The following is a 19246-nucleotide window of genomic DNA, read 5'->3' as shown; positions in this document are numbered from 1 at the left end:
TAAAAAATATTTTGCAAACCTTAAAGCATTATATAAATGCTATTATTATTGCTTCACAAAGTAATAGTAAATACTAATAACAGGTATAAGCTAAGCACTTATCAATGAATAAAGTGGTTTATCTCTGGATGAAACCTATGTAAGATCTAGGATCCGTGGAAGTCTGCAAAAGCAAAAGGGGGCTGCAGAGAGCTGAAGCTCATTTTGCAGTTTTTTCTTGATGAATCTCTCTGCTTAAGGGGTGATTTTTCTGAAAGTATACATACTGTCACAGTGAATCCATTCTAGCATGATATAAAGTAACAGAGTTTATGTTCTTCTGTCAGTTTCAAATAACCTAAGCTCTCCTTCACACCAAAATGTGGCATCCTTATAGTTTTTCTGGAATCTTTTTATACTTCCTGTATCTAAAAACATCACCCACAAAGCAGCTCTTTAGAAACCACGAAGAAACAAGAGTATATAACAAGTAGGGTGAGTCAATGCCACTGACAAAACCGGAAATTTCTAGAAATGCTGCTTTTCATTTATTTAAATGGTTTAAATAGAGCATTGAACTAATTTGAACTTGAATCCAGCACTATATGGAAACGATTTGAGGGCACAAATCCCTAAATAAAGATGTGGGGCCGGTTTGGCCATATTCAGAAAATCATATTCTGGGGGAGGGGGCTCTCCTTAATTATTTTCTTTCCTTTTAAAGCCTCCCCATAAGTTTAAAGGAATGAACTTTCATCACGTCCTCCTTATTTTGGTTATATTTGAAAATCCTGCTCCAAAGGGGGAACAAACCAGGTACCCTCATAATCTCTAATGGTTCTGCCCTTTCTTTCCCCTGCTCATTTCACTTGTTCCTTGCACCCTAAAACGGATACCCAAGCTTGCTCCATTCCCAGGTACAAGCTTGAACAAGTGGTGGGGATGGGTGAGTGTGGCTGCACCCTGCTTTTCAGCAATCTCCCGAGGTAAACTGAAGCAGGAAAAATCCTGTGTCCCACTCTTTCCCGGTAGCGTTAGTGATCCCGGGGCTCACGCTTGGTGGTTCCCCACTCCCGGATCACGATACCCGGACGTGGGTCGCCCCCTCCCTCCTCCGCAGCCTCTTCGGGGAGCGCAGCCGGGTTCGATCACTTTGCCTCCGCCGCCGCCCGCGCGCATGCGCCAGGCTCGCGCACGCGGCTCAACTCGGCACGAAACGCCCACAATCCCCCGCGAGGGCATGAGAACGCGCGCGTTGGCGCGGCGGGAAAGTTCTAAAATTACAGAGGAGGCTCCAGGTGTCGGCTTCCTTCGTTCCCTTCCCCCAAACAGTTGGAGCCTCCCCGGAGACGACCACCCGGTAAGCAAGGAGAGGGAGGGAAAAAGCTGGACTAAAGAAGTGACATTCTGCGTTCCCACACCTCCCACTTCCCCCGCACCCGCCGCTGACCTTTGTGGGGGGGAAGGAGAGAGGTCACGCTCCAGACTTCGCGTTCCCCCCCCCTTCCCACCCCAGCTACTTGGCCTTGGGAGAGAGTGGAACTGGGGAGGGAGAGAGGAGAGGAGGCTCGCGCTGGGGGCGGGGCTGGCTGGGGCGGGCGAGCTCTCCGCTTGTTCATTGGACCGCCCTGGCTCATTGGGAAGGAGGGGTGTGCCGGTGGAGCGTTGGTTGCAACTCTCTTCTGTGTCCGAGACTTGTGCAAAGTGATCCACATTTTTTTCCTTTTAAAATCCCTCTTCCTTACAACTGTGGTTCCGTCCTATCACAGTTAAAAACGTGGCAGACGCATCTCTAGGCTATTGGGGGAAAAAAATGTTCCTTCAGAGAGCAACAATTCTATTAAACATTTATTAAGCTTATACCATATGCAAGACAGTGTAAGTGCCACTTAAGTACCATGCTTTAATTGTCTTGTGAAAACCCTAAGGACTTGAAAACTTGAACCTAAGGATTGCTCTGGGCAGCAGAATTCTATTAAAACAAATGCTTATTGAGTACATGCTTCCCTGGGCGTACCAAGATTGATGAGAGATGAAATTGGAACTCCGTAGTCCCTTCATGTTATTGCAGGGCACCAGGAGGAAAAAAAGTTCTTCCCCCCCCCTAAAAAAAGGGTGGATTAGAGCAGAATTAAGGGGAGTCTGCGGAAATTCACCAGTGATGATTCATCTCCAGGTCTCTGCCACCAGCAAAATTCCTTGCCAGAACCCACACTGCTGCTGGAGAGCTTCGCTGAAATCTTTCATGGTTTTAGCTTGACCTGTGTTAAATTTTAATCCATCTTAATTGTTGTGGCTTCAGGGCAATTATTTTGGCCACCCAGCAGCAGCTGATTTTAGTCTTAAGTAATGTTTCGTTCTTTGAAAACTTTCTTAAGAAGGAAGGAAAGGAGGTTATATCTAAAAGAGTTTATACCATGTGTTGGGTTCAATTCTATAACTTTGTATGGAAAAATGTATCTAGTATGACTGTTCATGTAACCTAAACCAAATTGATGTTTCAAAGCTATGTACTTTAAAAGCCTGGGAGGGTGAGACCTTTACACATACCTGGGAGGAAGGAAACAAGATTGCAAATGTACTGTCCAAAAAATATCCAAGGAAACACTTTAGTACAATTTTATAATTTGTAATTTTCAGATTTATTTCTCTTAAGTTACCATTAAGATACTTTCCCCACAAGAAAATGCTGCCTGTTTATTATCTCCTTTGACAACAAATAAGAGGTTGCCTTTTTTTAGGGAATTAATTATACTTAAATATTTTAAAATATTATGTACAGTAGAGCTTTTTAAAAAGCATATTGTCATATCCTACTTACTACTTTGAGAAACAATTATTCTAGCTCTTGAAAAAATTCACAATTATTGTTTTACTGGTGCACTAATAAATCATAAACTTGAGTCATTGTGTTGGGGTGTGGGGGGGACTTGGAAAATATGTTACTGCAAATATGTGGAACTATGTGTACATATTTTTGAAGAAAAGGAGTTCTTTAGCATTCTCAAATTTCAACAAACATTTCCCAGTAGTGATTATAAAAATTTGTAATATTTATGAAAGCCAGCTACACGGAAGCAGCCTTGTCTAGTACACAGCTGGATTATGTATGCTTTAAAAGAAGCTAAAGACATATCTTGCATAAAATAGTGCCAAGTTGATAGAGGTAAGCTCTCAAGTTAGGTTAGAAATCAGCAGAAAATATTTTTATTATGTGATTTTTTAGGCTAACATTTGTACATTCTGTAAATTTATGGCTCCTAATTAATGACATTTAAAAAAGGGAGATAATTTTTGGGACTATTGAAAACAGTATAATTTTATAAGGAAAAATTTTAAATTGTTTGAAAAAGTTTAAATTAATGTAACTGATTCTTAAGCACTTTATTAAACATTTATAACTTTTTCATCATGCACAAAAGTTTTATTACAGTAATATATTGGAAGTGATCCTGAATTTCTTTTCTAGTAGACCACCGACTCTTGCGGATCCTACCAAACTAAAAAGATTTGTATAAAGGCTTGGTGACTATCATTTCAGGACCAGCATAGCTAACTTCATAGAACTTATTATTATAAGATTAACCACAGCAAGTCATGAAATTGGCAGTATTGCAATACGTAATTTTTACTAGTAGTTAGAATGCTCATACTGTTGAAATCATAGATATTTGTAATTATTAAAAGTACTTCTAACCTATTCAGGCCTTGGTTTACATGGATGGAGTGCAACCTTAGGAGTGGGTCAGTTCCTATGGTTTTCTGTTTGTGTTCTCACCCAAGATTTCCCCTGGAAACATCAGAATTTGACTCATGCCCAGTTGTCCACAACAAAAAAATGAGGGTCATGTTCTCAGCAAGCACTTGGACTAACAAGATATTGAGCACAGGACAGGCTTTATTTCAGCTGGCAGAAAATGAAGAGGCCTCACAGCTGAACACAGAAACAGTCAAGATTTTCTTTTCTAGTCTAAAGAGCCCACCTCTCAGGACTCTATAAGTCTAGAAGACTTGTCAGACTTCCCCTGGCTCCCATTGCCCAGACTAGCAAGGGAAAATCAGTCAAAAATAGGCAATTTTGGGGGCAGCTAGGTGGCACAGTGGATAGAACACTGGCCCTGGATTCAGGAGGACCTGAGTTCAAATCCAACCTCAGACACAAAAACATGCACTAGCTGTGTGACCCTGGGCAAGTCACTTAACCCCATTGCCTAGCCAAAAACAAAAACACATTTTGGGGCAGCTAGATGATGCAATGGTTAGAGCACTGGCTCTGGAGTCAGGACCTGAGTTCAAATCCAGCCTCAGACACATAACACTCACTAGCTGTGTGACTCTGGGCAAGTCACTTAATCCCAATTGCCTCAGAAAAAAAAAGCCATTTTTACTAAATATCTACTCTGTTTGGCACTGTGCTAAGTGTTGTGTATACAAAGATAAAAGTGAAATAACCCCTGCCCTCAAGGGGAATACATTTTAACAGAGGAAACAACATGTAAAGCTGCATGTACATATTAAAAATAAATATGAGGTAGTTTTGTAAAGAAGGCTACTGGCAGCTGGCAGGGTGGGATAGGGTAAGGAGGAATCATGAAAGGCTTCTTCTATAAAGTGGTACAGTATTTAAGTTAAGTCTTGAAGAAAACTTTGACTGGGATGAGGAAAGAGTGCCTCCCACCATGAGATACAGCCTGTGCAAAGGTATCTGTGAGAGCAGCAGTAGGCCGGTAGGACTGTACTGTGAAGTGTGTTGAGGGGAAACAATAACCAAGAAGACTGGAAAGGTAAGCTTTAATTGTCAAATAGAGTTTATATTTGGTCCTAGAGTTAATAGGGAGCCACTAAAATTTACTGAGTAGTGAAGTAATAGGGTCAGAACCTGTTTTAGGAAATCGCTTTGACAATTGTGGGGAGCATGGTTTAGAGTGGGTAGAGACTTGGCAAGCAAACCAGATAGGCTATTGCATTAGCATAGGTGAGATTATTAAGCCTGAATGCCTGTGAATAGAGAGATAATTTGTGAGAGATGTTGTAGACATAGAAATGATGAGATTTGGCAACTGATTGGGTATATGGGGTGAGAAGCGTGAGGATTAGAGGATGACATGAAGATTTTTAAAAGTATTTAGGGTCATTACAGAGTCAAGCAAGGTATCTCACAGAGATCTGCGAATTCTTCATAATAATCTTGTACCACTGTTCTGCCAACTCCCCTCATCCCAGGGGAAAGCACTCATAGTTGCTAGAGAGTTAGCCCCTTTCTGTTGACCTGCAGAGTCCACATAAATCACAGTATTGGTGAAGTACAAGGGTTAGATTTTCTCTTCAGGTGTGTGGTTCTTTTGTTCCTTGCTGCTCTTTAGCTTTGACTCCTGCTTAGTCCAGAAACTCCTCTGCTGTTTTCCAAGTCCATTCCCCATAGACTTCCATTGAACCAGAAAGGTACAGGAACTCAGAACCAGAGAATGTGAGAGTTGGAAGTTGCAACAATCTATACTTACTCTACATGTGGTCATCCAGTCTCTGCTTGAAGGCTTTCAGGAAGTGGAAATCTATTACCTCTTGAGGCAGCCTATTTCATTTATGGACCTCACTTTTGTTAGGAAGTTTTTTCTTATATCAGACCTAAGTTTGCCTGTTTTCAGTTTTACATGTTGTTCTTGATCCTGCCCCTTAGGGCCAAATGGAACAAGTGTACTCCCTCTTCCATGCGATGGTCCTTTAAATTCTTAAACACAGTTATAGTTCTCCTGAGGATTCTTTTCTCTAGGCTAAATAGCTCCAGTTTCTTAAACCAATTCTTCTATTTTTTTTTCAACTAATTCTCATATAACAGTGTACTCAGAGTCCTTCACCATCCTGTTTGCTTTCCTCTGGACACTGTCCATTTTATCATTTGTTCTGCTTAACTAAGGTGTCCTGGATTGAATATAATACTGTAGATGAGTTCTGATGAGGGCAGAATACAGACGGACTATTACCTACTTTATTCATGGAAACTATACCTCTCTTAGTACAGCCTAAGATCAGCTCAGCCTTTTTTATCTGCTACATCACATTGCTGGCGTGTTTTGAGCTTGCAGTCCACTAAAACACCTAGACCCTTTGGAGCCAATTGCTGTTTGTCCAAATGTGTCTCTTCCTTCATCTTATACTTTTGAAGTTGATTTTTTTTCTTGATACCTATATAGGTCTTTATTTTTTCCATGTTGAATTTCATTTAATTAGATTAAGCGCAATGCTCTAGTTTGTCAAGATCCTTTTGGATATTATACTCTGTCATCCGTTGGATTAGCTATTTGTCTCAGCTATTTGTTATCTGCAAATTTGATGAACATCCCATTTACACCTTTATTCAAATAATTGATAAAAGCATTAAGTAGCACTGGGCCAAGCACAGATCCCTGGTTTACTGCATTGGAGACTTGTCATGTGAACATTGAACCACAAAAGGCGAGGCCATCTAACCAGTTTTGAATTGTTCTCAGTGTTCTCAGTGTATTATCATATGGCCCACATCTCTTCATCTTCTCCACAAGAATAATATGGCATACTTTATGAAAAGCTTTGGCAAAATCTAGGTAAACTATATATATAGCAGTAGTGTCAAACTTATAGAAATGGATCCTAGCTGCATAGTTACTTAGAAAACCATGAATTAACATCTGTGTTTTATTGTATTTTTATTTATTTTGTTAAACATTTTCCATTTACATTTAAGGCAAGGAGTCTGACACCCTTCTAATCTATAGTATCTATCTCCCAATTTATACATTTAGTAATACTACTGAAATAGGAAACAAGGTAGTCTTCAATGAGCTACCTGTTTTGGTAATCACTGCTTTCCTTTCTGGATGTTGGTCCATGATATCTAGTGATCTGTTCTGGAATTTTTATAAGAATTGAACTCAGGCTCACTGTCTTTAGTTTGCAGACTGTTCTTTTTCCTTTTTTGAAAATTAAGCCATCAGTCCTCCAATCTTGTAATGCTTCTGGCTTCTGTGAACTTTTAAAAATCACTGACAGCTGCTCTGTATCCTCTCTGTAAGTTCTTCAGTGCCTGAGGATGTTGTTCATCTGGGCCAGATGACTTGCATTCATGAAGGGCAACTTGGTGATTCCTTAGGATGGGCATTAACTCCCTCTTAGCCTTTTTTATCCTGCCATGTCTAGTTATTTTCTTTTTATTGGTCATTTTCTTTGTTAGAGAGAAACCAAATAAGAATGGAGCAGCTGTACCTTCCTTGTGTGACATTTTAAAAGTTCGAGAGACATAATTTGTAGGTAATTAAAAATTTAGTAATCATGTTAGCAATAATTAACAGAAGGGGTCAGTGACACTCTTGAATGCCAAAGACCCTTGCTGGAACCCAGTCAACCCTTATATGCCCTTGGAGGCGTGAGTGTTCCTGAGGGTGGCTGGCAGTTGATTCTGATTGGTTAACAAGTAATGAGAGAGAATGAATATTATGAGAGGTGGACCTATTCTAATGAGGGGCTAGGGGATTTAGTCTTGTCATTTACTTCCAAATTACCCAAAGCCTTGAGCATCTAGTCTAAGAATTTTCCCCACCCAAACCTGTGTAGAACTTGTGGGCTTCCCCTCCAGGGTGGGGTCTGAGCAAGACTGAAGAGAAAGTTAATCCAGTCTCCTTATCAGCAGTGTCTTTCCGATGCTAGCTTGGCTTAGTAGAGAATAATGTTTCTGAGAGAGATAATCCTGTATCTCCCCAACTGTAACATCTATTTATTTAATAACCATTTCTCTCTTCCCCAATTGATAAATGGTCAAAGGATATGAACAGACAGTTCTCAGATAAAATGCTCTAAATCATTATTGATTAGAGAAATGCAAATCAAAACAATTCTGAGGTACCACATTACACCTATCAGATTGGCCAACATGACAAAACAGGAAAATGATAAATGTTGGAGAGGATGTGGGAAAATTGGAATGCTAATACATTGTTGGTAGAGTTGTGAAATGATCCAACCACTTTGGAGAACAATTTGGAACTATGCCAAAAGGGCTACAAAAATGTGCATACCCTTTGATCCAGCAATAGCACTTCTAGGACTATATCCCAAAGAGATCAAACAAATGGGAAAAGGACCCACAGGTACAAAAATATTCATAGCACCTCTTTTTGTGGTGGCAAAGAATTGGAAATTGAGAGGATGCCCATCAATTGGGGAATGGCTGAGCAAGTTGTGGTATATGAATGTAATGGAATACTATTGTTCTATAAGAAATGATGAACAGGCTGACTTCAGAAAAACCTGGGAAGACTTATATGGTCTGATGCTGAGTGAAGTGAGCAGAACCAAGAGCACTTTGTACACAGTAGCAGCCATGTTATGCAATGACTAAGAATGTTAAATTGAACCCTTCTCAGCATTACTAGGATCTAAGACATCTCCAGAGGCCTCGGGATGGAAAATGCTGTCAACATCCAAAGAAATAACTATGGAAGTCGAATTGCTCTCACTTATTTTTACCTTCTGTTGAGTTTTGTTTCATCTTTCTGATGGTTCCTCCTATTGGTTTTAATTTTTACTTACAACTTCACTAATGTGAAAATATGTTTAATGGGTATGTAAATGTAAAGCCTATATCAGCTTGTGCGCTGTCTTGGGGAGGGTGGGGGGAGGAAGGGGGAGAAAAATTTTCAACTCAAAAGCATATGGAAAAAAATTTTTTTTAAAATAAAAGTTAAAAAAAATAATCATTTCTCTCATCTGTCATCAGGTGTCATTATCCCGTCTGTCCCAGGCAGAGGGCCCATCCCTTCTGTGAGTCTCCTTTTTCTCCCAGTATAGCTTTAAAAAGTCTTTTTTTGTTGTTGTCCTAAGTTTCCTTTGTTATCCTCAGCTCAATTCTGAGCTTTTGTGATCCTAAAGCTGTTTTTATAAGACTTACTCTTATATTCATCCTTTGTTGCCTAACCTTACCAGCAGGTTGTTTTTTACTTTCTTTTTTCTATGCTCTGGCCATCTTCTTGCATCTTTCCTGTCTCTATCCTGTGCCCTGTGGACAGAAGACCATAACTCCTGCCTTGGGACCCATGTTGCCCAGATTGGCGAGTGCCTCTCATATGTGGGCTGGCTGCAGCTATGCTTCAGTCTACAATCTGGTCATCTTGTTGCCATTCTCCATTGCTGCTCTGTGTGTACCCTTCTTTCCCACCTGCTCCTCCCTCTTGCCTCCTTTCCAGCTCTGGAACCCTAATCAAATCAATACTGCTATCGCTGTTGGGATGAATTTCAGTGTACTTTGATATAACTCTGTTCATCATTTCTGTGACTTTCTGAACAAAAACTTCTCTCCTTAAACACCATTCCTGTATATGTTTTCCCCCCTTATTAGAATGTAAACTTGCAGGAGGAAGAGACCATTTCATTTTTATATTTGTATCCTTCCTAAAATCTAAGTTGGTTAATGAGTTCGCTGTGCATCCGCACTAGTCTTACAAATCCAATGTTTCTTCCTCATTGGAATTGTTTCCCCTCTAGTCATTGGGATCCTAACTAACCTATCTTTCCTTTGAACTCTTTGAAATCTGCTTTTCTAAAATCTGTGTTGCACTTCATACTGTGCCTTAACTTCCTTTCCTTTATCACAAACTCTAGGAGAGAGTGGCCACTTACCCCTAGGATTCCCATCTTTCTACCTTGTGAAGATTGTAAAAATGAGTTAGTAAAAGAGTGCATTAACTGTCTTGACATGCTTGAGCTTCCTTACTATCCAGAAGAAGGTAAAGGCCTGGAAAACTCAGAGCCAGTCAATCAAAGCCTACCTCAACCTCAGCAACTAGTTCTTCCCTTTTAGTGAGATCAGATTCATAATAGGATTTCCCCTTATTGGGGAAAAGTGTTCCTCTTCTTTTTGAAGGAAGCAGTTGTCATTTAAGGCAATCAATCAGACAGTAATTACTATGAAAACAATCAGTCAAACAATAAGTGCCTGCTAAGTGCCAGACACTGTGTTAAGCACTGAGTATACAAAAAAGAGGCAAAAGACAATTCCTGCTCCCAAAAGCTTACAATCTAATGGGTCATCATCATTAGCTAGCTGGGACCAGGAGGTTTGATGCAGAAACACTACTTCTTGGATTTATTCGTCTGCCACTTTCTCCTTGAATACACACTTACTTGGTGTTTATAGTTCTCTGGTACAAATACGTCCTGGGAGGAACTTTTCTTCCTTCTAGGGAAGTTTTAGTGTGTTCCTGTATGACTTCCCTTATTTTCCTCCCCCTTTTCCTCTTTCTTGGTGTCCAGCCTTTAGCCAAGCCTCGAGTGTATAAGTCATGAATCATGATGGGGCAATAAGTTTTCACCTTACCAAAGAGCTAACCTTGTCAAGGGAATTTCACACTTTATTAAGGAGATATCTCAATTCTAGAACAAAGCCCTCAAGATGGGGACAATGAAGACTATACCTTGTATATGGAAACATCACCAGTGACTGAATGAATAAAAGGCCATTGGGTCCCAGGACAATGCTTGGGCACATACTCTCTACATTTTGAAGTAACGTTTTCATGGAATCGTAGGTCTGGAAGGGATTTTGAAAAGTTTTTTTTTTAATGTGGGGTTTTTTTTGCATTTAATAGTATTTTATTTTTTTCCAATTACATGTAAAGATAGTTTTTGACATTCATTTTTTTAAGATTTTGAATTCCAAATTTTTTACTCTCCCCAGATCCTTTTCCTCTTCCCTCCCTGTATAGGTTATACAGGTACAAACATGTTGAACATATTTCCACATTAGTCATGTTGTGAAATAAGAATCAAAACAAAAGGGAAAAACCACAAGAAAGAAAAAAAATGAAAATAGTATGCATCGATTTGCATTCAGACTCCATAGTTCATTCTCTGGATGTGGATAGCATTTTCAATCACGAGTCTTTTGAAATTGTCTTGAATCATTGTACTGCTGAGAAGAGCTAAGTCTATCATAGTTGAGCATTGCATAGTGTTATTGTGTAAAATGTTCTCCTGGTTCTGCTCCCTTCGCACAGCATCAGTTCATGTAAGTCTTTCCAGATTTTGAAAAGTCATTTCAAAGAATTTTAAAACCTCACAGTTGGAAGGAACCAATACCTGTATAAGATTCCTTTCTGTAAAGGAATTTTACAAGTTTTTATCTAGCCTTTACTTGAAAATGTCTTTAAGATAGATTATTCCACTTTTGGATAGCTCTTATTTTAGGAAGCTTTTTCCCCCTTAAATCTAAATTTGCCTCATTGAAACTTGTACCCTTTGTTTCTAGTTCTTCTTTCTGGGGCTGGGTAGACCAAGTGTAATCCTTTTTCAGCTTGTTAGTCTTTTATGTCCTTGAAGACAGCTGTCAGATTCCTCAAGTCTTTTCTGGGCTAATTTTCCCCAGTTGCTTCAGATGATACTTATTCAGCTGATTAATGTGATCCTGAGGCTTTTAAAAAAATTTTATTTACTAACCTTGGGTCAACTGATAAGCTTTCCAGTTTGTCATTGTATTTCCTAAAATTGAACATACTGTTACATATGTGGCTTTGACTGGGGCAGAGTATAGCGGCACTATCAACTCTGTACTTCCAGGTATTTTGTCCGTTTTACTGTCTGCAAACAAATTGCATATTAAACTATTACATATAAAACCTATATATTACGTACAATACATGTTATTAGCATTAGTATTCAATTTTAAGAAACCTTGTATAGCAGAACTTTGTCCTTTCTTTGATAGTACATTCTAAGTAGCCTCTATTGAACTCAGAAGATCTATGTTTCAGTACTTGCTCTGATGATTGCTAGCCATATGATCTTAAGCAAGCCATTCATTCTCCCTAAATTGAATTAAATTTCTCATTAGTAAACTTGGAATAAGAATGATTTCACTACCTGCCTCATAGTCTTTGAAATGGGACTGCTTTGTAAAGCTTAAAATATTTTAATAGTTCACATTTAAGTGTGAGTTTAAAAAAAATTATAAGAAAGGTAAAGGTGCTATAGAAATTACATTTTAAAATGTAGTATATTGTTCTCTAATATGTCATATGTGTATTTTCTGTTTTCTTTAATGTCGTTCATTTTGGTGTATTTCTTTTCTTTTCTTTTTTTTTTTTTGGTGAGGTAATTTGGGTTAAGTGAGTTGCTCAGAGTCACACAGCTAGTGAGTGTTATGTGTCTGAGGCCAGATTTGAAGTCGAACCTCCTGGCTCTAGGGCCCATGCTCTATCCCCTGTGACACCTGGCTGCCCCGGTGTATTTCTTTTTTTAAATTCAATTTTATTTTCAGTTCCAAATTCACTCCCTCTCCCACCCATTTAGAGGGCAATAAATACAAAGCCCATTTACACATATGAAGTCATGCAAAGCATTTTTTGTATTAGCCATGTTCTGGAAAAAAAAAAAGTAAAAAAATATGCTTTGGTCTACACTGTGAGTTCATCAGTTTTCTGTCTGGAGGTGGATAGCATTTATATCATAAATTCTTTGGCATTATGGTGGATCACTATTGATCAGAGTTAAGTCTTTCACAGTTGATTATCTTTATAGTGATGTTACTATGTAGATTGTTCTCCTGGTTCTGCTCACTTCACTTTGTTATCAGTTCATATAAGTCTTCCCAGGTTTTTCTGAAACTATCCCCTTCATCATTTTTTACAGCATGATAGTATTCCATCACATTCACATGCTATAGCTTGTTTAACCATTTCTCAATTGATGGGAACCCCTGAGTTCCTAATTCCTTGCCATCACAAAAGGAATTGCTATAAATATTTTTGTCTTATGGGCCTATTTCCTTTTTGGGGTCTAGATCTGGTAGTGGTATGGCTAGATCAAAGTATACCCAGTTTTACCTTTATTTAACTATACCTTTGGGTATAGCTCCAATTTGTTCTTCAAAATGATTGAACTAGTTCACACACAGCTCCACCAACAGTGCATTAGTATCTTTTTTTCCCACATACCTTCTAGTGGTTGTTATTTTCCTTTTCTGTTATGTGTTCCATGAAATAGTGTGTTACTAAATAGCATCAATAATCTCATTTTGCCCTTATCTACAATTTGTAAAATTAAGTTTTAGCTTCTTATAAATCACCTGATTTGGGGGAAATCATAAGACTACTTCCCCCTCCCAACTCAGAAAGTTCTGATCCTCTCCACCAGTAAGAAACAAGGTGACTTAGTCGTTAAAGCCTGTTTTTCGCTCCCTTCAACTGTATAATAATTGTAAAAACCAAGGTTCAGAGTCCTTATGCTGACCGAGAGCCTTGGACACATTTTGTTTTTGCAGTTGAATGCCCTGCTGAATAAATTGTTGTATGGATTAATCTTGAAATCTTTATTTCTCTGCAACAGTTTTGGTGAACCAGCCAGGAGGATGTTGCAAGTCTCTGTGTGATGTCTGGACCTTCTCTGGAGGAACCCAGTAGAATGCTCTCATAAGATTTTTACTGAGGGACTTCATCTCAGCATAGGCCCACCCCATACCTCTAAATCCTTCTGAACTTCATCCTGAGACCTCAGGGGAAGGACCTTAATAAAGGCATCATAGGAACTAGCCTCAGTCAGCTGGCACGCTCCCTATTGGGCAAATTTGTTGTGTCCTGGGATCAGGGAAAATTGCCCCTCCAGAAGGGAATGTCAAAAAGGAGAGGCCCCAAATTATGCCTAGATTGGTAAAAAATTCATAAGAATTCTGATGGATCCCAAATTTAGCCAGAGGAGAAGACCTTTGGCTATTGCAAATTGAAAAAACTAAAACTTCTTTTAGAAAACTGCATCTAGACAAATAAATTATAAGAACTGTTGGGCTACTCTTTTGGATGATGTGTGTCTACCTCCTATCTCTCTTTTACCAGCAGCCCACACTTTGCCACCACCCTCTTCTCTTTACCCTTCTTTGCTTCCCCCCACTGACAGTCCTCCCTCTAGTAACACTCCATCTTCACCTGACTCCAATCTTTTTACCCCTTTTTCTTCTGCAACAGCACCTCAGCCTTAACCCCCAGGGTTGCCTAGTGGTTCAGATTTGGGTGTATCATCCTTTTAAAACTTCTGATTTGGCTGCTTGGTTAGATCAAGATCCTGGGCAATCAAGTGATACAAGGCCATTATCAGAGGTTGGGGAGACCACTTGGGGAGACATGACTGATATATTTGAGACATTTTTCTCATAAGGAAAAAGGATAACAACAACAAGGCAATTAGCCAAATTGGTCCCTCCCAGACCCCCCAGTGGAACTATGATGACCTTATAGATTATCCCTGGCTGGTCCAAGCTACAGAAAGTCTAATTTGAGGAAAGGAAGAATTAGCTGCCAGGCCTGAAAATTAGAATGAGTTTTAGGAGACCATGAAAAATAAGGATGAAAATTCCCGATCAGTTTTTTGAGAACCTATGCGAGAATGCTAGATGATTCACTGGCCTAAGAGCTTTAAACCCAAACAGATGCCCAAATTGTTTGTGCTGCCTTTGTTAATCAATTGTCCCCAAATGTCAGACTACTTTCTAAAAAAGTGTCCAGGGTGGCATGTGAAGGACATTACTGAATTTAAGGACATTGCCGCCTATGTCTTTGAAGAACTGAATAAGCCTGTGAAGCAAAAACCATCACTTGTGGCTCCTGCCATCTCTCATCTCTCTAATTCTCTAAGAATAGCAAATGTTTTTATTGCAGAAAATATGGCCACATCACCTTCAATTGCATGAAAAAGAAATGGCAAGCCCAAGCAGGAATGAGGATATGGGAGAGAAGAGGGTAGTTGTACCAGGAGGACAAATTCCTTGGTTCTGCCTATCCAGCCCCTGACTCCACTGTCCTCACTTGCTCAATGCCATTGACCTTCTAAATTTCCTAAAACTAAAGAGCCCCACGAGACCATTCCTGTAGGAGGGCTTTTATGAGTGCTTCATCGACATGGGACTTCCATTTCTGTTTTACCCACTTGCCCAGTTCCAATGCCAAGATTCAGGGAACAGTCAGTGTGGTTGGAATAAATGGAAATCCATCAATAGTCTCGAGACTGTACCTTCAATGTGTGATTATGGGACCCTTATCTCTTGAGCATTCTTTTCTTTTGATCTGTTTGTTTCCCTCAGATCTTCTGGGTACTGTGGGTCACAAAATTCCAACCTGCAACAAAAGTCACTGAGACAGCTCTGAGCATGGTCAGTCAATTTATTAGGAAGACTGAAGGTTCCTAATCAGTTAGGTCTAAGACCTTGCTTATGGTCAAGGATCCCAATGCAGGGGCTAAGGGGTTTTATAGACCTTGAGGAGTCCCTTATTCTTTGGGTGGTTCCTTCAGAAGTGTGGAAACTCGTGATTAGCTAATCTTTAGAAGTGGAGGGACTCCTATGATTGGTTAAGGCAATGTCCATCAATTACAACCCTTTTGTCAGCAGGCCTTTCACAAGTCATTAGCTACAGGTCATCAAGTATAAGCTGTCAACTGCAGGCTATCTCAGCAGGAGCTTTCCAAAGGTCATAAGATCCTGTCAGCAAGGTCTTGGGCCTTCTTCAGGCCATTAAACACCAGTGTTTTAACAGTAGTATCTTAGGGTCCAAGGAAGTTGTGATTTTGAAGCAAAGGTCACTAGGGAGTGGGTGGGAGTGGAGAGGCAGATGAATCTTATTTCAAGTACTACACTTGGAGAAATGTGCCTTATTTCAAGCACTGCAGTTAGAGGGAGAGAGTGAGCGGGATAGTACAGTAATTAAGTCCTTTGTTAAAGTTGTTTCGTTGGTTCAGTCTTATCTGACTCTTTGTGACTCTTTTTTGGGTTTTCTTAGCAGAGATACTGGAGTAGTTTACCATTTTCTTCCCCATCTCATTTTACAGATGAGGAAACTGAGGCAGGCAGGGTTAAATAACATGCCTAAGGTTACACAGCTAGTGTTTGAGGCTGGATTTGACCTCAGGTTTTCCACTGTGCTACCTAGCTGCCCAATTAAATCCTTATAATAAACCTAACTAAGCTGATAAATCATATATAATTAATATAATCATCAGTACATGGTGGATTAATCAATCATGACTCTTAGCCTAACAGCATTAACTAATATAACTAACTAAAACTTAATCCTGTTCTGCAGTACAATCTCTAATAACCATCAAATCACAATGAACTGGATAAATGTGGATTAAATTGAGTAGGGGTATCAAAATTATTTTCACAATAGGGACTTTCTGTATAAGCTTGGGAACATTATTAAGTGCTCCTCAAAGGGAACCCTTAGTTTGGAGATCCCTGATCACTTGTACTTCTCCTTCTCGATCTGCCTCAGAGCCAAAATGGGAAACTGAGGACTCAAACCCTGTGCTCCTTCCTGGGATCCTTAACAAAATAGTTCTTGTGAGGAGTGGGCTTCTTAAGGAGTACATCTCCTGTAGAAATCACCACCAAAAAAAGGGAAGCTTCCTTCAGTCTCTCAGTATCCCTTAAGTTGAGAAGCAGAGGATGATATCTCACCCATTATTGACTCCCTTATCCTACAGGGCATGATAGTCCCTTTCAGGTCCCTCCACAACACTCCTATTTTGCCATAAAAAAGCCTAAGCTCAACCTAGATGATAAGATGGGAAGCTATATATCAATTTGTATAGAATCTCTGAGACAGTAATGCTTACGTAATCCCAGGACATCCTGTAGTCTCCAACCCTGCTATCCTAGTATCCTCAATCCCCTCCTTAGCTCTTTGCTTTATGGTTGTAGATTTGTGCTCAGCTTTCTTTAGCATTCTGGTGCACCCCCAACTCCCAGTACCTGTTTGCCTTTACCTGGAAGAATTGGGAATGGACCTGGACCACACTGTCACAAGGGTCTGTAGAGTCCCACCTATTTTCTCAGATCCTTAAGGCACATATGAACTCTGTCACTGTGCTGGCAGGATCCACTCCTGTCCATTATGTGGATGACTATGCTTGCTTCCTGTGATGATACTTCTTGTGAGTCTGAAAGTCTCCACTTGTTGAAGCAAATTGCAGAGAGAGGCCATAAGGTTTCTACACGTAGGTGGCAGAGGTATAAAGCATGAGGTTTAGTACATAGGCTTTCTATTGTCACAACTCCAGAAGGATCTCTTTAAAAGGGATCTCAGCCCTCCAGACCTTTGGCCTCCAAAGAACAAAGTGCTAAATACATACTCTTCTGGGAGCAAGGGCTACTGTAGGCAGTGGGTGCCCTCTTACAGTGAAATCACAAACCCCCTGGTTGAGTTGACAAGGAAAGAGATTCTCTAGCTTTTGATTCTCACCAAACAACATAAGGATGCTCTGCCCGCTTTGGAGGTAGCCTTCCTCAGTTCTTATGCATTAGATATCCCTGACTATGAGAAGCTGTTTTCCCTGTTTGTGCATGAACAAAGTAGAGTAGCTTCCTGGGTCCTTACTTATGCCCGTGGCCCTAGTCCCAGGCCCTGTGGGTACTTTTCCATCTTACTGGACCCAGTGGCTAGGGAGACTCCACCTTGTCTCCATGCTGTAGCAAATACAGCTACCTTGGTTGATAAGGTTTGAGGTCTTGTTTTTGACAACACTGACTGTACAGCGTAGTAACAGGGCCTCCACTTCATGTGGGCAAAACCACATGAAGTGGAGGCCCTGTTACTGTGTCATCAGACTCTGGCTGTTTCCAACCAGAGGCTTCCCCAAAATGAGGTAGCCCTGCTTGCTACTGACAGTGTTACTTTAAGAAGATGCAACATCTTGAACTAGCATCTCTTCTTCCTGATTTGCCTTGGGAGATGCAGTGGAGTGCATGATTCCAACAGCAGAGTAGACCTGATTGAGTGACTTCAGAATGATCTCAAAGACACCACACTAGAGTGTTCTGATCTGAAATTCTACATCCCTGGTTCCCTGTTTGTGGAGAATGGGCAGCACTGTATGGAGCTGATGTTTTTGATGAAGAGACTATCTGGTCCACATCACTTGACCCCTCCCTCAGTGCCCAGACTGCTGAACTTGTGGACTAGCTGAGGCCTAAGAGCAAAGGGAAAATCAGTCAAAATACACTGACTGGAGGTATGTGATACCACTGGCATGTTGTAGCTGCAGTGAGGCTTCATTGTCTGCAGGAAAGTGCATAGCAAATTCTGTGCATGTTGTCCAGTTTCTTGAGGGCCTCCGCTTACCAGCTGCTATTGCCGTGGGTCATTGCTCAGCACACACAAATAACACTGATCCTTTCTTGCTTGGGAACCAGCATGCCATCCAGGCTGCTCAGGAGGCAGCTAGATGCTATGGCCTTTTTGGCCCTCCCTACTCCCCTTGCATGGATTTCTGCATCAGGACCCTACAACACTTCACTATGATGTAACGGAGACCAAAAGTTGGGAACTGAGGTATGGGATGAAACAGGTTAGGTCACACTGGAAGATAAGTTACTCTTACCCTGGGTGGCTCCCTGCTCCACTTGTCAAGCTTCAATCAAAAGGCCTTTCAACATTTAGCCTCTGCTGACTGGCTATTTGATTACACCCCTTTCAGATCCCTTCAAATAGATTTTATTCAAGTGACCTGCTCTGGGCCCTATTGCTTTTAGCTTTGTTATCAATGACTAGCTTACACAGTAAGTCAAGGCATTCCCCATGACAAAAAACACTCTCTTAGTAGTTAAGAAAGTGCTTTTCCACGAAGTGATTCCTCTTTATAACTCTGCCGCTCACAGACTCCAACCGGAGTTCTCATTTTACTGAACAGGTTCTCTCTGAATTAGGTAAGACCCTGGGCATTCCTCATCATTCCATCACTCACAGAGTTTGGCTTCAAGCTTAAGACCATGTTGGGTAAGCTCTGCAGAGAGACCCATTTATATTGACCAGAAATTCTTCCCAAGGGGAGAATTGTAAATGCCACCTTTTGAAATGTTATTTAGCCATCTACCTCTGACTGCTAAGCCTTTATTTCCTGCTTATGCATCTCTAGTGTCATAGCTGTGACCTCCTACAGCCACGCCTTACAAGCTTGCATGAAGGAACTCCACATAGCAGGAGCAGTAGTAGGGTCAGTACACCTACAGAATACACCTCCATAAGTTTCAGCCAGATGACCAAGGCAGGGTTAAAACTTTCTCTTGAACTGACTCAACCAAGTCCTTTTGGGAGGGGCTCTAGGTTGTACTGCTCACCCCACCTACTGCTGTCAAAGTAGAAGGAAAGGACTCCCACATATATTACACCCATCTGAAGGCTGACTGCCAGCAATGACACTTCACTCACCACGTTGCCTTTTTTCCAGGACTCATATTCATGTTACTTCTTATCACTGC

The 19246-nt window shown here is 40.5% G+C and overlaps 1 protein-coding gene across 2 annotated transcripts in view; it reads left to right on the top strand.

Moving 5' to 3' along the window:
* Window positions 1-1196: 1196 nt before the first annotated feature.
* The window catches only part of FANCC (FA complementation group C), a 206777-nt gene continuing 188727 nt past the window's right edge, over window positions 1197-19246 (top strand). For both annotated transcript variants that reach the window (XM_020971702.2, XM_020971701.2), the window contains exon 1: window positions 1197-1339. The gene's annotated coding sequence lies outside the window, so the exon portion shown is untranslated. The remainder of the gene's footprint in view (window positions 1340-19246) is intronic.

The sequence above is a fragment of the Phascolarctos cinereus genome, unplaced genomic scaffold (assembly GCF_003287225.1).
Source record: "Phascolarctos cinereus isolate Bilbo 61053 unplaced genomic scaffold, phaCin_HiC Scaffold_4;HRSCAF=312, whole genome shotgun sequence".
Taxonomy (NCBI): domain Eukaryota; kingdom Metazoa; phylum Chordata; class Mammalia; order Diprotodontia; family Phascolarctidae; genus Phascolarctos; species Phascolarctos cinereus.
This window is presented reverse-complemented; position numbering and strand designations above follow the sequence as displayed.